The 21,165-nt window shown below is 44.7% G+C and overlaps 1 protein-coding gene and 1 long non-coding RNA gene across 3 annotated transcripts in view; one reads left to right on the forward strand and one right to left on the reverse strand.

The window, feature by feature from the left end:
* Nucleotides 1–4,990, reverse strand: part of STK38L (serine/threonine kinase 38 like) — a 49,762-nt gene extending 44,772 nt beyond the window's left edge. The window contains exon 1 of the mRNA XM_064166067.1: nucleotides 4,852–4,990. The gene's annotated coding sequence lies outside the window, so the exon portion shown is untranslated. The remainder of the gene's footprint in view (nucleotides 1–4,851) is intronic.
* A 269-nt stretch (nucleotides 4,991–5,259) lies between these two features.
* Nucleotides 5,260–15,794, forward strand: LOC135187251 (uncharacterized). 2 transcript variants are annotated; one of them, XR_010307260.1, is made up of 3 exons: nucleotides 5,260–5,373; nucleotides 5,853–5,939; nucleotides 15,629–15,794. It is a non-coding gene; the product is annotated as an uncharacterized LOC135187251 (long non-coding RNA). The 2 variants fall into 2 exon arrangements; XR_010307259.1 differs by lacking the exon at nucleotides 15,629–15,794 and adding an exon at nucleotides 9,561–10,001.
* The last annotated feature ends 5,371 nt before the right edge of the window (nucleotides 15,795–21,165 follow it).

The following is a 21,165-nucleotide window of genomic DNA, read 5'->3' on the forward strand; positions in this document are numbered from 1 at the left end:
CCAGCCTGAAACCTCTCCTGGGGCAGCTTGAAACCATTTCCTCTGCTCACCTTCTTTAGCTTTCCAAGCTAAAGAGCTCAGCTCCCTCAGTCTCTCCTCATAGAAGAGATGTTCTCTTCCCTTAATCATTTTTGTGCCTCTTTTAAGCAACTGTATTTTGTTGTTTTCACCTTTTTTTTTTTTGCAGTAGCTTCAAGGCAGTCAGATCTTACTGAATTTCCCTTGCCTCCAGTTTAAACTCCTACACATGGAAGCTGACTGCACTCAGGGCAACCTATTAACTTCATTTGAACTGCATTCAACTTCAGCACAACTGTATGTCACAAGCACTACTCTGCTAGAGTGGCTCATAAAAAGGGCCCTAAAACAAATACTTCTCTCTAGGAAGGTATACACTTGACTAAAGCTTCATCTGTCTAGAGGCTGATTGCTTTGCTTTTATTTTAGCATAAGATGATTTTACAGAACAGTCTGAGTTGGAAGTGACCTCCAAAGTTCATCTAATCCAACCCTCTCTGCAGTAATCGGGGGCATCCTCAAGTAGATCAGGTTGCCCAGAGCTCTGTCCAGCCTCACCTTGAACATCTCCAGGGATAGGGCCCCAACCACCTCCCTGGGCAACCTGTTCCAGCAGTCCATTACCCTCATGGTGCAGAACCTGTTTCTAACATCCAATCAATTTAATTGCTAAAACTTCCTGGCATGTTTTATAAATGCAGTAGCAGAGCCCTAGATAATATGTCACTATACATGCTACTTCCAGAACATTATAAACTGCCATCTTTATTACACAGAGTAGAAAAAGATCTCTTGGCCTTTCATCTGTCCAAAGATAACAAAACCTTTGTTTCCACTTTTGTGTAAGGAAATGGAATTAATTCCAGTAAACCAAGAGCTTTGCTAAGGCTGCAGCTCCTCCACAGTATGTCAATGATCACAAGCTCAAACTCTGGAACATGAGAGACAGCTGACAGCAGCTCCAATGCAATAAACACTCTGAACAGTTCCTCTCTCCATATAGATCCAAGTCATCCCCTTACCTCCTCCATCTCACTCACTGTGTTGTCATAAACTTCATTTCTCTGCACAACCTGTTCACACCAAACTATTACTTAAGACTGTCTGGTTTTTGTTACTAAAAGGTGAATAATTGTTTCTTTCTTTACTACTTCAGGAAATTCTTACTCCTGTGAAGTCTCACAAATCCCTGCTACATTGTAATCAATCAGTGCTATCTTTTACTACTTACAACATGGAATTCAACTCTTCCTTTGAGAACCAAAATCAAAGTTTATTACACCAAAATTCTAGGTATCTGCTTTCTTCTCATTCTTTTTAGTTGCAGCTCTCTCAAAACATTTTATATCAGCTATCAAGTTGCAAGTTTGTAAGTACAAATACTAAAAACACACATCACAAACTAAGTTCCCAATCTACTGTTCAAACCAGAATGCAAAATCCAATGCCAAAACTACTGAGAAATCACAAAACTAGATACAAAGCACAAAGATGAATTAACATTCTTGCCTGCATGGCTGTTTTTCTTTGCTTTTTTATCTCTACAAATTATTGTGATATTAATGCAAGCCCCACAAAATCACCTGATTTCATATGACAGTACTATGTCAACTGACCATTTCAGTGCTTCCTATGCTGATCAAATATTTTATGACAAGGAAAATATTTTTTCCCTAGAAATCCATCCCTATCTTCCCCCCCCCCCCCCTTTTTTTATTGTTGTCAAAGGAAAAATGTTCTCTTGTTTTCCCATGCAGATGCAGGAGCAGTGGCACTGCCAAAAGTTATTCTGTAGTTTTAAGACCACAGAGCTGCAGGACATTTTGTACAAGTAAAATGAAGTCTACTCTTCTGTTTTGGCACTGGCTAACTTCTGATCCCTCAAGATCCTCCAGCTTAAGCACAGTTGACCATATAAATTCACACTGTGTGCTAAACAAACTCTTCCCAGGATTCATACTCCATGGCATTAGATTGGGTTACCCTCACCATTAACAGCTTTTTTGCAGAACAAAAGAGGCTATTTAGCCACCAGACTTTGAAAAATCCTGCACTAACCCATCCGGAAGAATTAGACTTCAGTCAGTTATTTATCAAACGCACATTTTCATGCTGCAGTAGCACAATTACTCCTGATGCCAGGGCCACTGTAAGTGCAGCTATATGCTGAAACGAGCTGTGAACAAGAGAAGACTAAATGGTTTTGCAGACAATAGCGTACTTGATTTATGCCAACTATTGTTACCCTAAGACATATAAAGCCTCTTTCTTGGGGACTAAAAGCACACCATTTATGATATAGGATCAGCTTCATAGTCTCTGTTCTGATGAATACTGTATTCAGAGAAGTAATTCTTTCCACTGTAGTTCACATGTCTAACCTTGATGGGAAGAAAAACATCTTCATTAAAATACTTTTTTATTTATACACATGGACTGGGCGAAAACTAAATTTAACAGGGAGAAGAGAAGCTTTAAAAACAAGACAAGATCACTGCCTGGACAGATGCAGGGGACAAAAATAGTGTTTTTCAAACTGTCACTAAGCTTCTTGTGGTTAGTAAAAGATTCAAGACAGGCTCCAAACTACAGCAGGTAGCTTAAATGACTCAAACTTTCTAACCACCATTCAGGGACACACAAATACACGAGCCAAAAGGAGGTTCCACAGAAGTTCTGAAATGTAGTAGTCAAAGTTCACCCACGTGTGTGAGAAGCCAGGCATACAATGAACTCCATTCAGCCATAGCCAGATGTCATCCCAATCCATCAGGCCCACCTGAGTGACTCCACTACACAGAGGGCAGCACCAAAAGGCTTGCACAAGTAGGTGCTTTTGATAGAGCCCCCAGTTTCTGTTCTCCTGGGAGCATTTCCTCATTGTGCATTGAGCAGAAAGGCCTGGTCCAAGTCCACTACAAGGTAATGATAGGTGTGTTTATTGTTTGTTTTTAAACTAACTTTTGGCAGGGTGTGGAAACAATCAAGAAACTAAGCATTATACCTGTCCTGCTTCTACATTCTGTCTAGCTACCCCAAGGTTTTCTTTTCCCCTCAAACAGTTAAGAAATAAAACGTTTATTTTTAAGAGGGCTTTTTTTATCTCTGTTAAGCAACACTTAAATTGAACATATACTACTTGCCATGTGCAATGTGGAAAAACAGTTCCAGTTTCCCAGAACTATGCAAATTTTACTTCTTCCTAATCCAATGCACCTTTTAACAAAATCGGGAAACTAGGCTTACGTGTAGCACAGAAGACAGAACTGCATCACTTCCACGAGAGGCAGTAACAGATTTCTCGTGTGCAAGGAGCTTAGCCACTGCTCATCACCTCTTCAGTTAGTAGCCTAACAGACTACGATTTCAGTTTGCTGCTTGGAATAGATTTAAGACTGAGAATCTGCCACCCCCAAATTCCTAAAGGATACAAAAATTAAACCAGTTTTTAAGATTCCTGTATATATTCAGGCATCTTTGAAGGACCACAATGATTTCATGTAATTTCTTAGTGTTACATCCACTCACAAGCAAGATCCCTCTACTTCAAGGGGCTTCACAAAACTAATGACAGCACTAAACGAACAACTCCGGGCTCCAAAATAGGTGTCAGTGCTCTTCAGCAAAAAGTAAAAGCAAAATGACGTGAATACATCCCACCAAGAAACGTTCCTCCCCCCCAGGTCAAACTCGAGCATTGCTCCTCGTACAGAGGCTACGTCGAGGCTTGTTCATTACTATTCTGGCTTTCGCGTAAGGGAATCAGGTAGGGAACATCAGAGGCGGCAGCCTTGTAGCTTCTATGTGAACTTTCTTAACCCAAGAGGTTTCAAACAAAGTCAGGAGACATCTCACAGCTCTTAGCATTTAACCTTTATCTTCGTTACTGTGACTAAAGACAGAGAGAAGGCGCTGGGCTTTCAAATTACGGGCCCTATTCAAAACTCCTTCAGCTCTGGGAAACGTTACAAAAGCTGGTTTGGGATTTGTCCACCTGAGAAGGAAAGCTGTGAGGTTTTGGGGGTTTTAAGCTCCTTGCAGAGATAAGTGAAGGGGCCGCGTTGTTTATCTATTCTCAGCGACGGCAGGGCAGCCTTAACCGCGAAAGCCACATTACCTACCGCGACTAACCCCCACACCGTCCTCAGGGGCGCCAGCCGAGCTTCAGCCTGACCCTCACGGAGCGCAGCGGCGGATCCACACACACCCGATCTCAGCCTCCCACCTCACTAAGCACCCAACCTGTTCACCAAGCCTACCTCTAGCCCCGGCTGGCCTGCCGCGCCCAGCCGCCAAACTGGCCTCCGGCTCCACTGCTCACTCCGCGGGCACGGAGCTGCTGGCGGCGGTGGCGGCAGTGGCGGGGCACCTCGCGAGCCTCGATGCCTGGCGGCACCCACCACTGGCCAAAGCCAATGAATACAGGCAACTTGTGCCTCTGCCAGGAAGGCGGCAGCCCCCGTTCGCCCGCCTTCCTAGGGGCAAGGGGGAAAAGTCACCCGGAGGCGCACCGGCGCCAGGGGAAGCAAAAGTGCCTCAGCGGGCTCCCAAGCCGAGAGTCACCCCTGACTCTCCCGCCTCATACTCGGACTGAGAAGCGGCCGCGTATAAGACTGTCCTCCCTCGAAAGCTACGCCTATAGCTGCTCCTGCTGCCTCACGGTGTCGAGGGGGCAGTTAGAGGAAGGAGAGGGAAGGCAGGAGATTAATAGTCTCTAGTTGTCATTGGAGTCACTCCGCCCGCCGCACCACTCCAAGGGAAGGCTACTCCCAGTGCCGCCGGGCGCAGGGGGCCGGGCCGACCCGAGGGACGCCAGCTCTCCATCACACTCACCTCCCGCCGGCTCCTCGCTCTCCCTCTGCAGCCGGCGCCGTGCGAGTGCGGCCCCGTGCGAGCGCGGCCCCGGGCTCCCCGCTAATGGCAGCAGCGGCGGAGCGGCTCGGCTGCCCCCGCGGCGCGGTGTTTATCCGGCAGCTCTCGCGAGAGCCCCGCGCCGCCGAGCCGGGCCTCCATTGGCTGCTGTCGCCGCCCACGCGCGGCGCGGCCCGCCCCGGCCTGTGGGCAGGTGCGCGCGGAGTCACGCCACTGCCGCCCCCCCGCGCCTCGGCCTCTGGGGCGGCCCAGACGTCCTCCGGAGGGGCGGCCTAGCTTCATGGCTCTTCCCTGAGGGGAAGCCGCTGCCTGGAGCCGTCCGCCTGCTCCGGCTCCCCGCGGCCCCAAGGGATTGCTTGTCCCTTCAGTTTAAATCTCCGTTCTCAGGAGCCTCTGGCTTTGGGAGGTTCTCTGGAGGGCCTGTGGATGTGAAGAGATCCCACCGGAGCAGTTAAACTTGGGTGGGCATAGCTAAGTGCCCAGGTACTCGGAAGACGGCAGAATTGTCTGGAAATACTGTATTTACAGGCCTTTCGCCGTTAGATTCTTCTGTCTCAGCACTGAAGTACAAGGGGAAGAATGTTAATGCAGGCTGAAGATAAGCAAAATCCTGCAGAAACCAAAGTAGCAGCACTTAAAAGGAAAGATGTTACCCCATGGATGCAGTGACAGAGACTTCTTACAAAGGCAGCTATGTAGAAGGCAATCTCTGAGCTTAGATTGGAAAGATGGTGAAGTACAACTATCTTCTGCTGTCAAAACATGCAGCATGTGGAAGCTAGTGAAAAATTTGTCCTTGTGTTTAAGAGGACTTACTTGGCAGCTGCATTTAAATTGCTTTACCTCCTTAATCATTTATGTAAAGACAAGGGTCTAAGGAATTCTGTACACTAAAGAAAATACCCAGAGATCTTACAATCTCAGGACCTGCAAGTGTATCTCTATGTTCCCTTCACCTGCAGGCAGAGCCAGGAAAATTACTGTGGATCATTTTGAGCGGCGTGGACCTACCTGCTGAGATAATTTCACTCAGAAGCATTAGAGATACGGTAGGTTTGCACTAACATAAGCCTAAAATAAGCAAGCTTTAACTTGAATATGATGCATCCCTCCCTTCCTGGAGGGACTTCCCTTTGTGATAGGTGAACTCTTCTTTTTGCTTTTGGAGCCTGCAGTAATGAGGTTTGTGCACTCTGGTTTACCACCTTGCAGTGTTGAAAGCAGACACATAATCCAGAAAAAGAATTGGCAAGAAGGGAAAAGACACTCTATGCTATTGTGCTGGTTTGAGGCTAATTGGAATATTTTAAGGAGAGAAATTGGATTATATGCTGTGAAAAGAAAACAATGTGATGTTTATTTCACTCGTAGGTTTGCTGAGATGTGTAAAATCCAGAACACAAACATAGATAAGGCAGAGTCTCTCTCTGGCTCTGGCCATATTACTAACTCCTCTGCCTGGATCTGTGTAAGCCAATTAATTGTTCTGCTTCTAACCTCCCTTGCAGATTGTTCCAACTCACCTTGCACATAAGGCAGACCCTGAGATAAGGGAGAGGGTGGGAGGGGGCAGGAAAGAAGGAGAAAAGGGTAGTTGGGAGACCTTCCTGGGCACTCTGACTGCTGGGAGGGGTATTATGTTTCTATAGTACTTTTAACTTGTCTATTTCTGTCTATAGCTGAAAATATTTGTACTATATTGTAAATATCTGCTTGTGTATTGTGCTGTAATCTAAAGCTTCATTCTTTAACTTCTGGCCAGCTGAGTCTAGCCTGGATGAATTGATAGTGTGTGTGGTCAAGTAACTTCCAGAATGACTACAGCTATCAGCAGATTCAAAATAACCTAGCTATGGATCTAGAAAAGCAGTATTTCACTGAAGAACTCTTGCCAGAGCAAAGCTCTTCAGAAATATTTATCAGTAACGATGGTAAATAGCAGTGACAGACACCACACACAGACCTCCTGCCACGATAGGAATGGGAACTGATTTTGCCTGGGGATTTCTGGTGTTTGAGTTTTGATTTCAGTACTTAAAGCTGTTAAAGCGAAATCGGGGGTGGGAAATTCCATAGTAGAGACCATGAGGAGCGGCTGTAACAATGAGAATTGAATGAATATTCACAACATGACTTACAGTTCCTGTCTTGCTGCTACTACTCCTCTTGTGGGTTCTGCCAGCACAGCAGATGGCAGACACTGACAGACTGTTGTGCCAGTGGAAAATTACTGAGTTTTGTTGGTCCTGTGTATGTGCATATGTGAGGGGAAAAGTGGGGCAAGCTTCTATTTATTTAACTATTTTCAGGAGAGAAAAAGAAAGCAAACAGTTCCTAAGACTATAAAAATGAGTGGCATGTAGAGAACTGGTCTCTTATTTTAGGTGAATGACACATGTCTGTTTGCATTTTACATTTTCCTTTTAATTCTATAAAACTTTCCTTACAAGTCAGAATATTGAGTTTCCCCAAACAGCAGCACAATTCAAGGGAGAAACAACTGTCTAATAATAGCACTGGTTGTTACTTAAGGGATCTATGGAAAAATGAGCTAATTAATGTTTCTATTTTTGTGGGACTGTAAAAGTATTTATGTTAGTGGACGATATTGCAAAGCATGGCTTATTTTTGTTTCCTAATTTTACGGTTTTGGGGCATAGTTATAAATATAGAAGGTTGTCTTACTTCATCTTGCAGTGGCATCACTACCGTTGCAGCTGCAGTTAGTGGGATGGAAAACGTTAGGCGCATCCATAGTCTTTGAAGCTCTGCATACTTAAAGTTAACTTAAAGTGCTCACCCTGAAATGAAACACTGCAAAGTTAAACCTGCAAATAATGTCTGTGCAGGCAGATGAAGTGTAAAGAGTTGACAGAAATACATAAGGTTTTAACCAAAACTACAGTGCAATTTAACAGTTATTTGCAGCAGTGCTTCTATTTGTGTTTTCAGCGTTAACCCTTCATTTAGTTGCCTAAGAACCTATTCACTACGAAGAATGGGCAAAATCTCTTTAAGTTACCAGGCACAGGACTTAGAAAAACATTCTGAAACAAAATCTTTGTTCTCGGTGTTCGTACTTCTGCACACTCTGTAATGTTCCCGTCCTGCAAGTTGCAACAAGCAGCAAAACGTTCTGGCACCCTCTGCTCAGGTGGTTCCAGCTGCATCGTCAGGATACACCCTGGTGTGCAGCAATTAAAGGCAGACACAAAAGCCCTAGTAACGCTTGTGAAATTCCACCGAACCTCTGAAGCCTTTAAAAGACTTAGAGGAAGGTCTTCAGCAACACAAAACAATATTGTCCTCGTTATTGTAATTCCAAAGAGCGTGCAGGTATTGAACTACTGTCAGTGTGTTTCTTAGGCTGTCTGTGAGGTTGGTTTTGTCCTCGTCTAGAATCATCTGATTTTGCTTTTCTAATATGAATGTTGTTAGGCATCCGTTGCTGCTAAACCAGGCACAGAACACACTTTAGAGTTAGCAGGTATTTAGGGAAAACTTCTAGTGAAATTGGACCTCACTGGATGTTTCTCGTTCACTGAGGCATGTGATGGTTTGGAGTGCTTGGGTCAAAACCCAAAGCTGTGACTCTCCACTCTAATGTCAGGTGTACAGCAGTAGAAGTTTTGTCACAAAACATGATAATCATTGGCATTTGTAGTTCAAAAAGTAGTTCATGGGAGAGGTTTCGTGGATGGACACTAGCTCTGGTTCTGACTCCAGCGCATCAGCAAATGCCAGGTGGAATTATGCAAACATACTGCATGTGATCTTTCTCTGGGGCTTCACAACGAGGTATACTCAGAAGAAAACCAGGTGTATTTGAGACCTGCTCTTTCTAGACTTGGAGGCTGAAAAGCATTTCCATCAAAAACAGTTCCTTTGAACAGAGGAGATCCTTCAGGAAGTATGAAGGCCTCAGTTGATAACCAAACTTGAATGGGCTTGTTAGCCACACAAAACACAGTGCTTTCACTATTCAAAAGCTAATCCTTGGCACAAAAAGGTTGTCTTACAGTGTAGATCAGCCTGGCAAGCATCTTTCCCCCGGAAACCTGCCTGGGCTTCCTCAGAAGTTCCTTAACACTGGCACATTCCTGCAGAGCATGTTGGAATACCAGGCACAATTTCCTCTCTCTGAGCTATCTGAGCATAAACACAACTTTTACAGTGGGGAGTTGACAGCAAGAGGGGCATCTTGTGGTCTGTTGGAACCTCACAACTGGATCAGCAAATAAAATAAAACAGAAAATAAAAGGCAAAGGTTTGCTAGTGTGGAAGGGTCAGCTTTTCATCTTTGTCGGTGCTGATGTAGACCTATTTTGTTTGCATGCTTGATTAATGGTGTTGGCCTAATTGTCTGCCTAGACTAATTACTATTTTTCCCTGACTGTAAATAAGACAACCTGTGTTTACAGTAGAGCAAAGTCCTTCACTGTGGGGTTGTCAAATAAATGCAGATTGTGAAATACAAATGTCTTGCTGTGCCCTGCAAGCGAAAGCCTGCTTTGTCATACTGTAAGTGGTAGTCTAGCTGAGTAATAAACCTTCTGTGAAAAGCTCAGGCTCCAGAAAAAACAAACAAACAACAAGCTAGAAATTTTGAATATGCAAATTATTTCAAACACAGCTGGTTTGTGTTACTGAAACCATCCTTGCTTTCACAGCACAAGAAGGAAGGACAGAGTTTGTAAGCGATGATCAACAAAGAAAAGCCCAGTGAGGTGTTGGATGAGCAGCTGCTAGTGGATGCTGCAGACCAATAGGTGTCATGGTGTAATAAGTGCTAGGACAAGGAAAAACGGCCTTGAGTTACACCAGGGAAGACCTAGATTTGCTGTTAGAAGAGATTTCCTCACTGAAAGGGTTCTCAAGCACTGGAACAGGCTCCTAAGGAAGGTAGCTGGATCCTCATCCCCAGAGGTGTTTAAAAGAGGCAGAGATGTGGTGCTGAGGGATGTGGTTTAGCACCAGACTTGGCAGATAATGGACTCAGTGATCCTAAATGTCTTTTCTGACTGAACCAATTCTAAGGTTCTATATGGAGCAAATTTGACTTTGCAGTGAGAGTAAAGATGGTAATACCAGAGTAAAGATACTGCAATAAATCTGTGCTAATTTACATTTTATGATGACACACTGCCTCTCCTGACTGCTTAATCCCTAGGAAAACTCAATATCTGCAGACTTCAGTGGCACTTGCAAGTGGATGTGAGCATATGTGAGGAGAGAATCTGGCTCTCATGCTTCCAGTAGGTTTGTAAATGCTAGGTATTTTCCAGCACCAGTGAGGAGTCTCTCCTGAGATGCACTTTTGTTTCCTCCTGCTGATGCATGCACAGTTGTCAAAAGCCTGCATGAATACTGAATCACAGAAAACATCCAATTGGAAAGGACCTCCAAGATATCCAATCCAACCTTTGACCCAGCTCACTAAACCATAGCCCTAAGCACCAGCTCCACACACTGCTTAAACACCTTCAGGGATGGTGACTCCAGTGCTGCTCTGGGCAAGCCATTGCAATGTTTGAGAACCCTCTCTGTGAAAAGTATCTCCTAGCATCCAGCTTGAACCTCCCCTGGTGGAGCTTGAATGTGTTTCCTCTGGTCCTGCCACTTGCCACCAAGTGGAAGAGGCTTCCCCCTTTTTGCTCCAGCCTCCCTTCAGGGAGTTGCAGAGAGCAGTGAGGTCTCCCCTCAGCCTCCTCTTCTCCAGACCAAACAACCCTATCTCCCTCAGCCCCTCCTCACTGGCCATATGCTCCAGGCCCTTCACCAGCCTCAGTGCCCTTCTCTGGACATGCTCCAGCACCTAAATGTATATACAGAGGCATGGAGAAATTTGCCTGCCAGATTTTGACTACTCTTGCAGGAGGCATGTGGTCAAGGAGATGCCTCATTCTCCCTCAGTAGCCTGAAAGGCAGCTTGTAAAAGCAGCCCAGGCAGCTTTGTTTTAGGATGCTAAGTTAGGTGAGATAAATTGCATCACAGTGTGACAACAACCAACATTGCATTCCAAAGGTGTCATGTTGTGTTCAAAGGTAACCTCAGAAAGCACATGAGCAACTTTGTGTTTTGATGCAGACTTTTCCTGGTTTGCTAATCTGTGCCAGATATATTGCACGGCCTGAAGCACAGATAACATCTGACTGCTACCTGCTATCCTGTCCAGTGATGCACAGCAGCCTCAATTAGCAAAAGCATAAGAATGAGACGATACATTAAATTGCTAATGTGAACAAGTACTCCACAGATATTTACCTTAATGAGCAAGAAAAGTAAGCCAAAGACATGTCAGCATACTCACAACAGCAACATTCAGCATGACCAAGCATGTGATTAAGCAAAACATTTTTATTACGTTATACATAATAAGCATCCAAAAGTGATTTTGTTTCTAGTTGAATCACAGAACTTCAGAAGTTGGAAGAGACTCCAGAGACTATTGAGTCCAACCCCCCTGCCAAAGCAGGATCCCCTAGAGTAGTTTGCACAGGAATGCATCCAGGCAGGTTTTGAAAGTCCGCAGAGAAGGAGTCTCCACAACCTCTCTGGGCAGCATGTTCCAAGGCTCTGTCACCCTCACTCTAAAGAAGTTTTTCTTCATGTGGAGGTGAAGCCTTCTGTGTTCCAGTCTGTGTCCATTGCTCCTTGTCTTACTGCTGCAGACCATGGAAAAGAGCTTGGTTCCTTCCACTTCACACCCGCCCCTCAGATATTTATAGACATTGATCAGATCTCCTCTCAGTCTTCTCTTCTCCAGACTATACACCTCGTTTTCAGTCTGTCTTCATAGGAGTGATGTTCAAGTGCCCCTATCATCCTCGTGGCTCTATGCTGGACTCTCTCCAGCAAGTCCCATCTCATTTGAATTGGGGAGACCAAAACTTGACACAGTATTGCAGGTGTGGTCGCACTAGGGAAGAGTAGAGGGGGAAGAGGAACCTCCCTATACCTGCTGGCCACACTTTTCCTAATGCAGCCCAGGCTGCCATTGGCTCTCTTGGCCACAAGGGCACATTGCTGTCCCATGCAGTACTTGCTGTCCACTAGCACTCCAAGGTCTTTCTCCACGGAGCTGCGTTCCACCGGGGCAGAAATGAACTGGGACAAAAATATGCACTGTGTACATCATCTGTTAAGTAGTCCACTTCTGTCTTTATCCCAGGTAGACATCAGAAAACCACAACTATAAGATGCCCATCTTGTGATAATTGTGTTCCAGTGTCTCCTCATACTGAGTCAGATCATTTCGATGAATGATAGCTTCTGTGAGATTGTTCTCCCTGAGCATCTCTTAGAAGGTTGTGAGGCTCATGATGCCTTGCCTAGCTGTGCCTGGTCTAAAGTGCTCAGACCTGTCTTACCCTCTTGTTCTGGCTAATTCATTAATGGATTTAATGGGAAAGGAAATTTTCCTTCTCATAGTTGACTTGGAGTCCTGCCTTCTTGGATATGTAGTACAACAAGATACTGGCTCCCAGGATCATATTTCTGATCTTCCATTTATTCCCAGTGTGATCCCATATGTGATGTCCTGGTTTACCACTTGTCCTAGACCTAAGCAAGTCAATACTGAGCACATGTTCCAGGGTACATCTTAATCGGGGTGGAGATTATCACCTCAGCTCTCCTGGATTCAAGAACATGCATGCTCTTCAGATACAGAGTTAAGTTAAACTGCTTTGCACAAGGAGCAAATAAATGTGAGAAGAAAGTTGGTTTAGAGACCTCTTGTTTGCTCTCCCACACGATTTTGGAGCCATCAGGAGCCATGAATTTGAGGCAGTGTTTTACCTGAGACTTCATGTGTCATCTGCACCAAATCGATAGTTGTCTTTAAAGAGGTAATGCTTCACTATCATTCCTGCCCTTGAAGCTCAGCCTTAAGTTCATTGAGCCTGCACAGTCATTTGCAAGTTGTTTCAGTCTAGGAGCCTAGGACAAGTCTCAGAAATTCACTCAGCTTAAAAGCAGGAAGTGTTTAGTTGTTGGTGAAAGAGTGAGTGCTGAGCAAAGGTAATTTGAAAGTCATTGCAGTGATGATGGGATTGCAGTGCCAGTAAATAATGTGGTATCGTAAGTGTAGTAAATAATTTGCATCCAGTTCCCACATTTTATTACAGCATCTGTCTGGAATTTGAAGTGCTGCATCCTAGCCCATTTCTCAGCTCGGCCTTGGGGAAAGACCAAGGTTTACTTTTTGTGTTTAGTTCTCAAAAGCAAAAATCAAAGAGAGCAATCCCATTAACCTCCTACCACCAGGGGCAGAGAAATCTCCCCTTTTGATGGCTTCTTTGCCAAATTCAAATGCTCCAAGATCAAGTCCAGCCTATAACCTAACCCCACAACATCAGCTAAACCATGTCACCAACTGCCACATCCAATCTCTTCTTAAAGATTCCCAGGGATGGTGACTCCACCACCTCCCTGAGCAGTCCATTCTAGTGGACATTGAGACATTGAAGATCTTTGAGTCCAACTATTGCCTAACTCCACCACATCTGGTGCTAAACCACATTCCTCAACACCACATCTCTGCCTCTTTTAAATGTCTTCAGGGATGAGGATTCATCCACAGGGAAGCCTATTCTAGTGTTTAAGAACCCTTTCGGTCAAGAGGTTTCTTCTAATATCCAATCTAAGCCTCCCCTGGTGCAACTTGAGTTCATTTGCTTTCATCCTTACTACTAAGGAGAAGAAACCAACACCCACCTCACTACAACCTCCTTTCTTGGAGATTTAGAGAGCAAGAAGGTTTTCCCTTAAGCCTCCTTTTCTCCTCACTAAACCATCCCACTTCCCTCAGCTGCTCCTCACCAGGCCTGTTCTCCAGACCCTTCACCAGCTTAGATGGTCTTCTCTGGGCAACTCCAGGATCTCAATGTCATTCTTACAGTGAGGGCCCCAAAACTCAACCCATCAGACTGTCCCCTGGACTCAGCAGGCTGGGGGACAATCATACCCCTCGTCCTGCTTGGCATACTATTCCTGATACAGGCCAGGATGCTGTTTGCCTTCTTGGCCACCTGGATATGCACCGGCTCACATTCATCCAGCTGTAGATCAACACTCAGGTCTTTCTCTGCTGGGCAGCTTTCCAGCCACTCGTCCCCAAGCCTGTAGTCTTGCATGAAGTTGTTGTGTTCAGGTTGCTTCTAGGATCTGCCCCTAACCTTTGTAGCATTGCATGGCAACAGAAAGGTTTCTTGCAGCCTGGACAAGGATTTTATGCCAGATGAAGTCTGTTAGCTTTATGTTCCTGCTGTAAAGACAACCCCTTTTCAGCATCAGATGTATGGTGTGTCTCATGCTCTCGATTTGCAGCTTCTCCCCTGTACCCACTCTAGGTACTAAAGAACAAAACAAAAGGCTTTCTGTTCTCAGAATCGTTTAAGAATGAGGTGAAGTACTGTATCACTTAAAGTGATTATGCCTTAGAGGACAGCATTACCTCATAACAGGCGGCGTGAGGCAAGAGTTGCTCTGCCCTAACTGCTTTCCCAGCTTTCTACACTTTTCTCTCCTTTGATCTTTTATTGTTTCAGGTGCAGAGTGATTGATCATCCTTTCACAGGTTTCCTAGCATAGTAGACAGTTTTTATCGAACAGAAGGGAGGGATCTGTCACAGCAAGTGATACTGCCAGCTGAAAGTGCATAAAAGCTAGCAGTCTCCTGCAAAGCAGCATGTTTGCAGAGCCCTGTCTGCCACTTGGCATAGTCTTGTTCAACAAATGCCTTAATGTCCATGGCTGTGCTTCACCTCCACGTTATCTCCTGTGCAAGTTCCTAAGGGCAGCAATTCCTTCTTGTTTGTACACCAGTGCCTTCACCTCAGCCAGAAGCTCTGCACTGCAGAAGCATCATCTCCTTCTGGGTACTGCTAGAGAATGGAAATGCAGCCGACAGTGGATTCTGTGCTTAATCCACAGGCCCCATGCTAATTACCTTTACACAGCAGGCTGCACAGCCCCAGTGCAAAAAAGCAGCTTGTATCAATCCAGAGAACAGGTAATGAGTGCCATGTCTGCATGGTGTTTTAACACCTCCCGGAATAGTGGCTCCACTGCTCCCCTGGGCAGCTTATCCCAGTGCCTGACCACTCTCTCAGTAAATATTTTATTCCTTGTGTCCAGTCTAAACCTCCCCTGGTGCAACTTGGGGCTAGTTCCTCTAACTCTCATAGCCTGTCCTCATAACAGAGGTGCTCCAGCCTTACAAGAAAATACAGTACAAGAAAATATACCATGTACTGTATGAGAGTTGTTTGCCAAGATCTGATCCCCAAATGAAAAGCAACAGAGCAAGAAAAACTCCTAATAAAAGAATATAGGAAACCAGTGTCCCATGAAACTGAGACCTTCAGGTTGTCCACATTAAGTCTTCAAGGAGCAAAGAATACCAGTGAACAAGAAGAGTATTTCTTTCTTTTTCTGTGGCTCTGTCTTCTAAGCTAAGTTTTCTAATTGCTTTAGACTGTTTCCAGCCAGCCTAAATTCAGATGCAATATCCATGGCTGTAGTGGGTTTAGTGCCTCTGGAGAGCAATTCAGAAAGCCTGAAGAAAGTGCAGAATGAGAGTACCTGGATTCAGATAACAGGAAATAGGAGGCAAAGATAACACTTGATGGTATTTAAGCCATCTGAATATGTCCATCTTCATCCTGTTTGTTTTTGTATAGGCTGATATCAGCTGGCATGTTTAAACATTTATTTCTGTCCTTTTATTTTTAGGAGCTGGGCTGTGTAGAAGAGAATCCTTTTCCTTCTAAGGAACGCAAGGTACAAACTCAATCTCTATCCAGTGCATACTGCGAGCTGCTTCCAGAAGAAAGACCTTGTGCCCATTGTCCATGAACCTTGTGAGTTCACACACTGTATCTCACAGGGAAGTGGGACTTGTGACTATAGTAACAGCAATTCAGAGACAATTGTCCGTTTGAGCTGCACATTTTCAGTGATAATCAATATTTGCACAGTAAAACTAGTGCCAAGGCTAAGTGCAGAGTCCTGCACCTGGGGAGGAGTAATAAACTGCACCAGTACAGGCTGGGAGGTGATCTTCTGGAGAGCAGCCCTGTGGAGAGGGACTTGGGAGTGCCAGTGGATAACATCCATGGCACAGCAATGTGCCCTGGTGGCCAAAAAGGCCAATGGGATCTTGGGGGGCGTTAAGAAGAGTGTATCCAGTAGATCAAGGGAGGTTCTCTGCCTCTGCTCTGCTCTGGTGATACCTCATCTTGAGTATTGCATTCAGTTTTGGGCTCCCCGGTTTAAGAGGGGCAGGGATCTGCTGGAGAGGGTCCAGCAGAGGGTTACAAGGATGATTAGGGGACTGCAGCACTGCCCGATGAGGAGAGGCTGAGGGATCTGTGTCTTTTTAGTCTGAAGAAGAGAAGACTGAGAGGGGATTTAGTAAATGTTTATAAATATTGAGGGTTGGGGGTGAGGAGGTGGGGGACAGGCTCTGCTCACTTGCTCCCTGGGATAGGACATGGAGCAGTGGATGGAAGCTGCAGCACAGGAGGTTCCACCTCAACACAAGGGTGAATTTCTTTACTGTGTCATAGAGTACTGGAACAGGCTCCCCAGAGAGATTGTGGAGGAGGGAAGTGGAGACTTTCAAGGCCCATCTGGATGTGTTCCTCTGTGACCTGAGCTAGATTATGGTCCTGCTCTGGCAGGGTAATTAGACTTGACGATCTCTTTGGGTCAAGAGGAAAATGAGGGCCACAAGGACGATTAAGGGGGCTGGAGCATCTTTCTGACAAAGAGGGACATGAGGCTGTTTATCCTGGAGAAAAAGAGGCTGAGAGGGGATCTTATCAGTGCTTATCAATATCTAAAAGGTAGAGGTGAAGAGGATGGGGCTGGGCTTTTTTCAGTGATGCCCAATGATAGGACAAGGGTCAACAGGCACAAACTAGAACACAGGCGTTTCCATCCAAACATGAGGAAAAACTTCTTTCCTTTGAGGGTGCTGGAGAACCAGCACCTCTGGAGAAGTTGTGAACTCTCCTCTGGAGACTTTCAAAAGCCACATGGACACTTTCTTGTGCATCCTGATTAAGGTAAACCTGCTTTGGCTAGGAGCTAGGAACTAGATGATCTCTGGAAGTTCCTTCTGACTCCTACCATTCTGTGATTTTGTGATTCTGTGAAAGAATGTATGGATGTAAACCACATTGTTCATAAGGCCAGTGCAAATCCTCTATCAAAAACATTCAATTTTAGACCACAAGAGAATTCTGGCAGAGTTGCTGAGGTCCTGGAGTCTTAAAGGACTTAACATTTTAGTCATCAGAAAGCAACAGCCACTTTCAATTCTCCAGGGAGTTAGTGATGTCAGACGATGATATCTGTCCTCCCTGGGGCCTGCAGCCTTCCAGAACACTACTGGGAAGAGAGAAAGAAAAGCAGAGGACAATAAAGTGATTTGTCCAGTGAGGACAAATCTGGCTCTCATTATGCCCCTTCTCTTGGGAGTGTAGTGCCAGAAGCATACAAAGAGGTTTAAACTGTGATCATAGGGCACTAACCTCCAGATGGAGGTATTAAATGAAACCCATAAACACCCCTCCCCTTTCACAGAGGAAGCTATCAATGTACACCTGCCCATAGCCAAAGCAGTAGGCACAGTTCCAAAGCGAAGAGTGTTGGGTTTCTGCCAAGGCTTTGTCAAGGATTCATCTTGCACATGAAATAGGCCCAACCATCTTCTGCTCCAGAAGAGTCACTGACTTTGCTGTCATCTTTCAAACTAAGCATCCTTTATTGCCCTCCAGAAAGGTATAATGTGGAGACTGGAGACTCTTCTCTATCTTTTCTTTCTTCTTTGATTTCAGCCCTTGCACTCTCTCCACACTCAGAAGTCCTGGGAGGCATTAGAAGCTAAGTCTTATTTCTTTCTGTCTTTGCTATTTGCACGACCCTTTTCACTGCAGGATTTAAATGTCTTTAACGTCTTTTATCTTCCTAATACCACACTGAAATAGGGAAGTGCTGTTGTCTGAAATTTACAGCTGAGTAATTAAGACATGGAAGAGTTACATCCTAGAATGTATGAAAAGAAGCTTGGCCAGCAGGTCTGCCCCTCTACTCTGTGCTGGTGAGACTTTGCCTGAAGTGTCCAGCTCTGGAGTCCTTAGCACAGGAAAGACATGGACCAGTTGGAGAGGGTCCAGAGGAGGGCCACGAAAATGCTCAAGGGGATGGAATGCCCTTTCTCTGAAGAAGGGCTGAGAGAGCTGCCTGGAGAAAAGAAGGCTCTGGGGAGGCCTTTCAGCACTTAAAGGGGGCCTATAAATAAAATGGGGACAGGCTTCTCAGCAGGGTCTGTTGCTGAGAATGGGACATGGGGTAATGATTTTAAACTAAGAGAGGGGAGATTTAGACTAGATATAAAGAAGATTTCTTTTTCAAATGAGGATGGTGAAAAACTGGCATAGGTTTCCCAGAGGGATGGTAGATGCCCCATCTTTGGAAATACTCAAGGTCAGGTTAGGCAAGTTACTGAGCAACCTGATCTAGTTGAAGATGTCCCTGTCCACTGCAGAGGGGATTGGCCAAGATAACCTTTAAAGGTCCCTTCCAATGCCAAACATTCTACGAGCCTGCAATCAGCAGTGTTTCTATTCTAACATTACCATCAGCCCAGCTTTACCACAGCTCTGCTTTTCCTTCCTTTATATTTTAAGTTAAAAAATAAAAGCAGGGCATGCAGGAGTCTCTTCATGTCATAAATGACTCTGTAAGGGAGATCTCTATATTACTAAGTTATTTTTAGAAGGAAGTGTGTTCTTGATGGAGATAACTTCTGTAGCTGTCCATTAGTCATACTCACACTCATACTCTCTAACATTTTGGTAAGGCACTGAAAATCAATAGAGCATAAAACAGGGCAGTTGTCTAGTGAGAAGACTCATTATCCTTTGACCTTTACCAGTATTTCAGCTACAGGCCTCCAAGAGGCTTTCCTGGCTTGGAGATAAGATTATGCAGTTAAACACTATCTGAAAGGGAGAAAAAAACTGTTGCCTTATCAATTAAAATGTGAGACTAGATGAGTGTCACCCTGTGCTCTCTGTTGACTCACTCTTGAACAAGGCCTCCTTATGCTTTCCTAACTGTCAGAAGACAGTAATAATATTTCCTGCTTCGTGGTAATCATGTGAACCTAGGTCACCTTTACTAGTTCACACACATGGACGACAGCGGGGGCCCAAAGTTGGTTTTCCATGTAGCACAACCAAGAAGTGTTCTAACCACAATGTTTGTGGCATTGCAAGCTTCCATTCAGGATGTGGTATTCCACCCATGCCTTTTTATAACCCTTCTATAATTGCATTTTTTTCTGTCTCAAAACAATTCAGTAATTCCAAGACCTGAGCTAGGAAAAAAAAAAAAAAGACAACATAACCTTCATTCTCCTACAGAGAGATTCTGACATTGCTGTCTGATTTGGAGCAGTGTTTAATCATTTGGTGTAAAATCTCTTTTAGCATCTGTAACATATAGTCACAAGCCCTGGAGAAAAATAAGTTGGTGCTTAACACTGAAGAACCCTGGAAAGGTCACTCTTGTCACATTTGAACCTCTGATGAGTTTATCAACTTGATGCTGGCACCTGAAGTTCTGAGCAAACAGTAGCAATGCTTTGGGTGTGAAAGAGGAGGCCTGCGTTCTGCTATGAGGATTAGGGAAACTGGATGGACATGTGCTTTGTCTGTACTTTTATACAGTGGAAGATGTTACTTGCTTGAACTTTGTCACTTTGAACCAGTGTAATTTTGATTTCTGAGAAGTGTCTGCAACAAGCTGTTAAAAAAAGTTTAGTTTCTGAGTACCTAAATGATTGTAAACTGAGAAAAGAAATAGCCAACAAGAATTGCCTTTATAAGGTTAATTGACTTAGCTGGGAAAAGAAAGAGAATGCAACTAATGGCAGAATCACATAATCACAGAGAATCACAGAAAGCATCAGGTTGAAAGGGACTCTCAAAGGTTATCTTGTCACAGAATCACAGAATGTCAGAGGATGGAAGGGACCTCAAAAGATCACACAATCACAGAATTAACCAGCTTGGAAAAGACTTTCAAGATCATTGAGTCCAACCTTTCACCTAAAGCCTTCTAATTAACTAAACCATGGCACTAAGTGCCTCATGCAGCCTCTTTTTAAACGCCTCCAGGAATGGTGACTCCACCACCTCCCTGGGCAGCCCATTCCAATGCCAATCACTCTTGCTGTGAAGAACTTCTTCCTAACATGCAGCCTAAACCTGCCCTGGCACAGGTTGAGACTGTATCCTCTTGTTCTGTCCCTGGGTGCCTGAGAGAAGAGACCAACCCCCACCTGACTACAAAATCCTTTCACGTCATTGTAGAGAGCAATATGTATGGGACCTCCATAGATCATTGAGTTCAACCCTCCTGCCAGAGCAGGACCACACAATCTAGCTCACGTCGCACATGAACACATCCAGATGGGTCTTGAACATCTTCAGAGAAGGAGACTCCACAACCTGTCTGGGCAGCCTGTGCCAGTGCTCTGTGAAAGGATCAACACCTGCATGTGCTGAAACCCTAGCCTGTGCAATAAGCTCACACAGCAGAGCTTCTAGGGGAAAAAGAGAGTTGGAGTGGTCCTCCTATAGAAGCAGTGTGTTCTTTCTTAGTTGTAAAGGAGAACTCAAATTAAAGACTGGAGCTGAGACTTTTATTCTGATAAAGGGATCGAGACTAACCTACATTTAGTAAGTGATACTGACATTGTAGGCAAGATGACTAAGAAATGTGTTTGTCCTCATGCACCACAGGTCACCATGTGTGTACTGCAAGTGAGGAAACAGGTTAGAAATAGGAGCAGGTCTTGTAATCACACTGAAAACGTTTTGCACTAGAAAAGGTTTCTTGAGGGGAGAGACTGGCTAAGTGGCTGGAAAACCAGGCAGAAACTCTTCTTGTGGGTGCAAACACGATTCAGAAGGCAGAGAGAATAACACAGGTGTGGGAAAGTCAGTTCAGTGTGTTCACAGCTTGCAACAGCCAAACAAGATAAATGACGTTGCCCACATTTTATAAGTTCCCTTGAAGTACAGGAGCAGATTGTAGAGTGCTGGGAAGAGTGCAGTTCCCAGCAGAAAGGGTGACTGTGCCTTTATCTGGTTTACAAACGTTGCAAGTTGTAAATAAACTATATAAAGATAGAGTCACTCTTCTTGAAATGCAAAGTACACTCGAGCTAGGATCTTCTCTCTAGAAACATCCAG

This window comes from Pogoniulus pusillus, chromosome 27 (genome assembly GCF_015220805.1).
Source record: "Pogoniulus pusillus isolate bPogPus1 chromosome 27, bPogPus1.pri, whole genome shotgun sequence".
Classification (NCBI taxonomy): Eukaryota; Metazoa; Chordata; class Aves; order Piciformes; family Lybiidae; genus Pogoniulus; species Pogoniulus pusillus.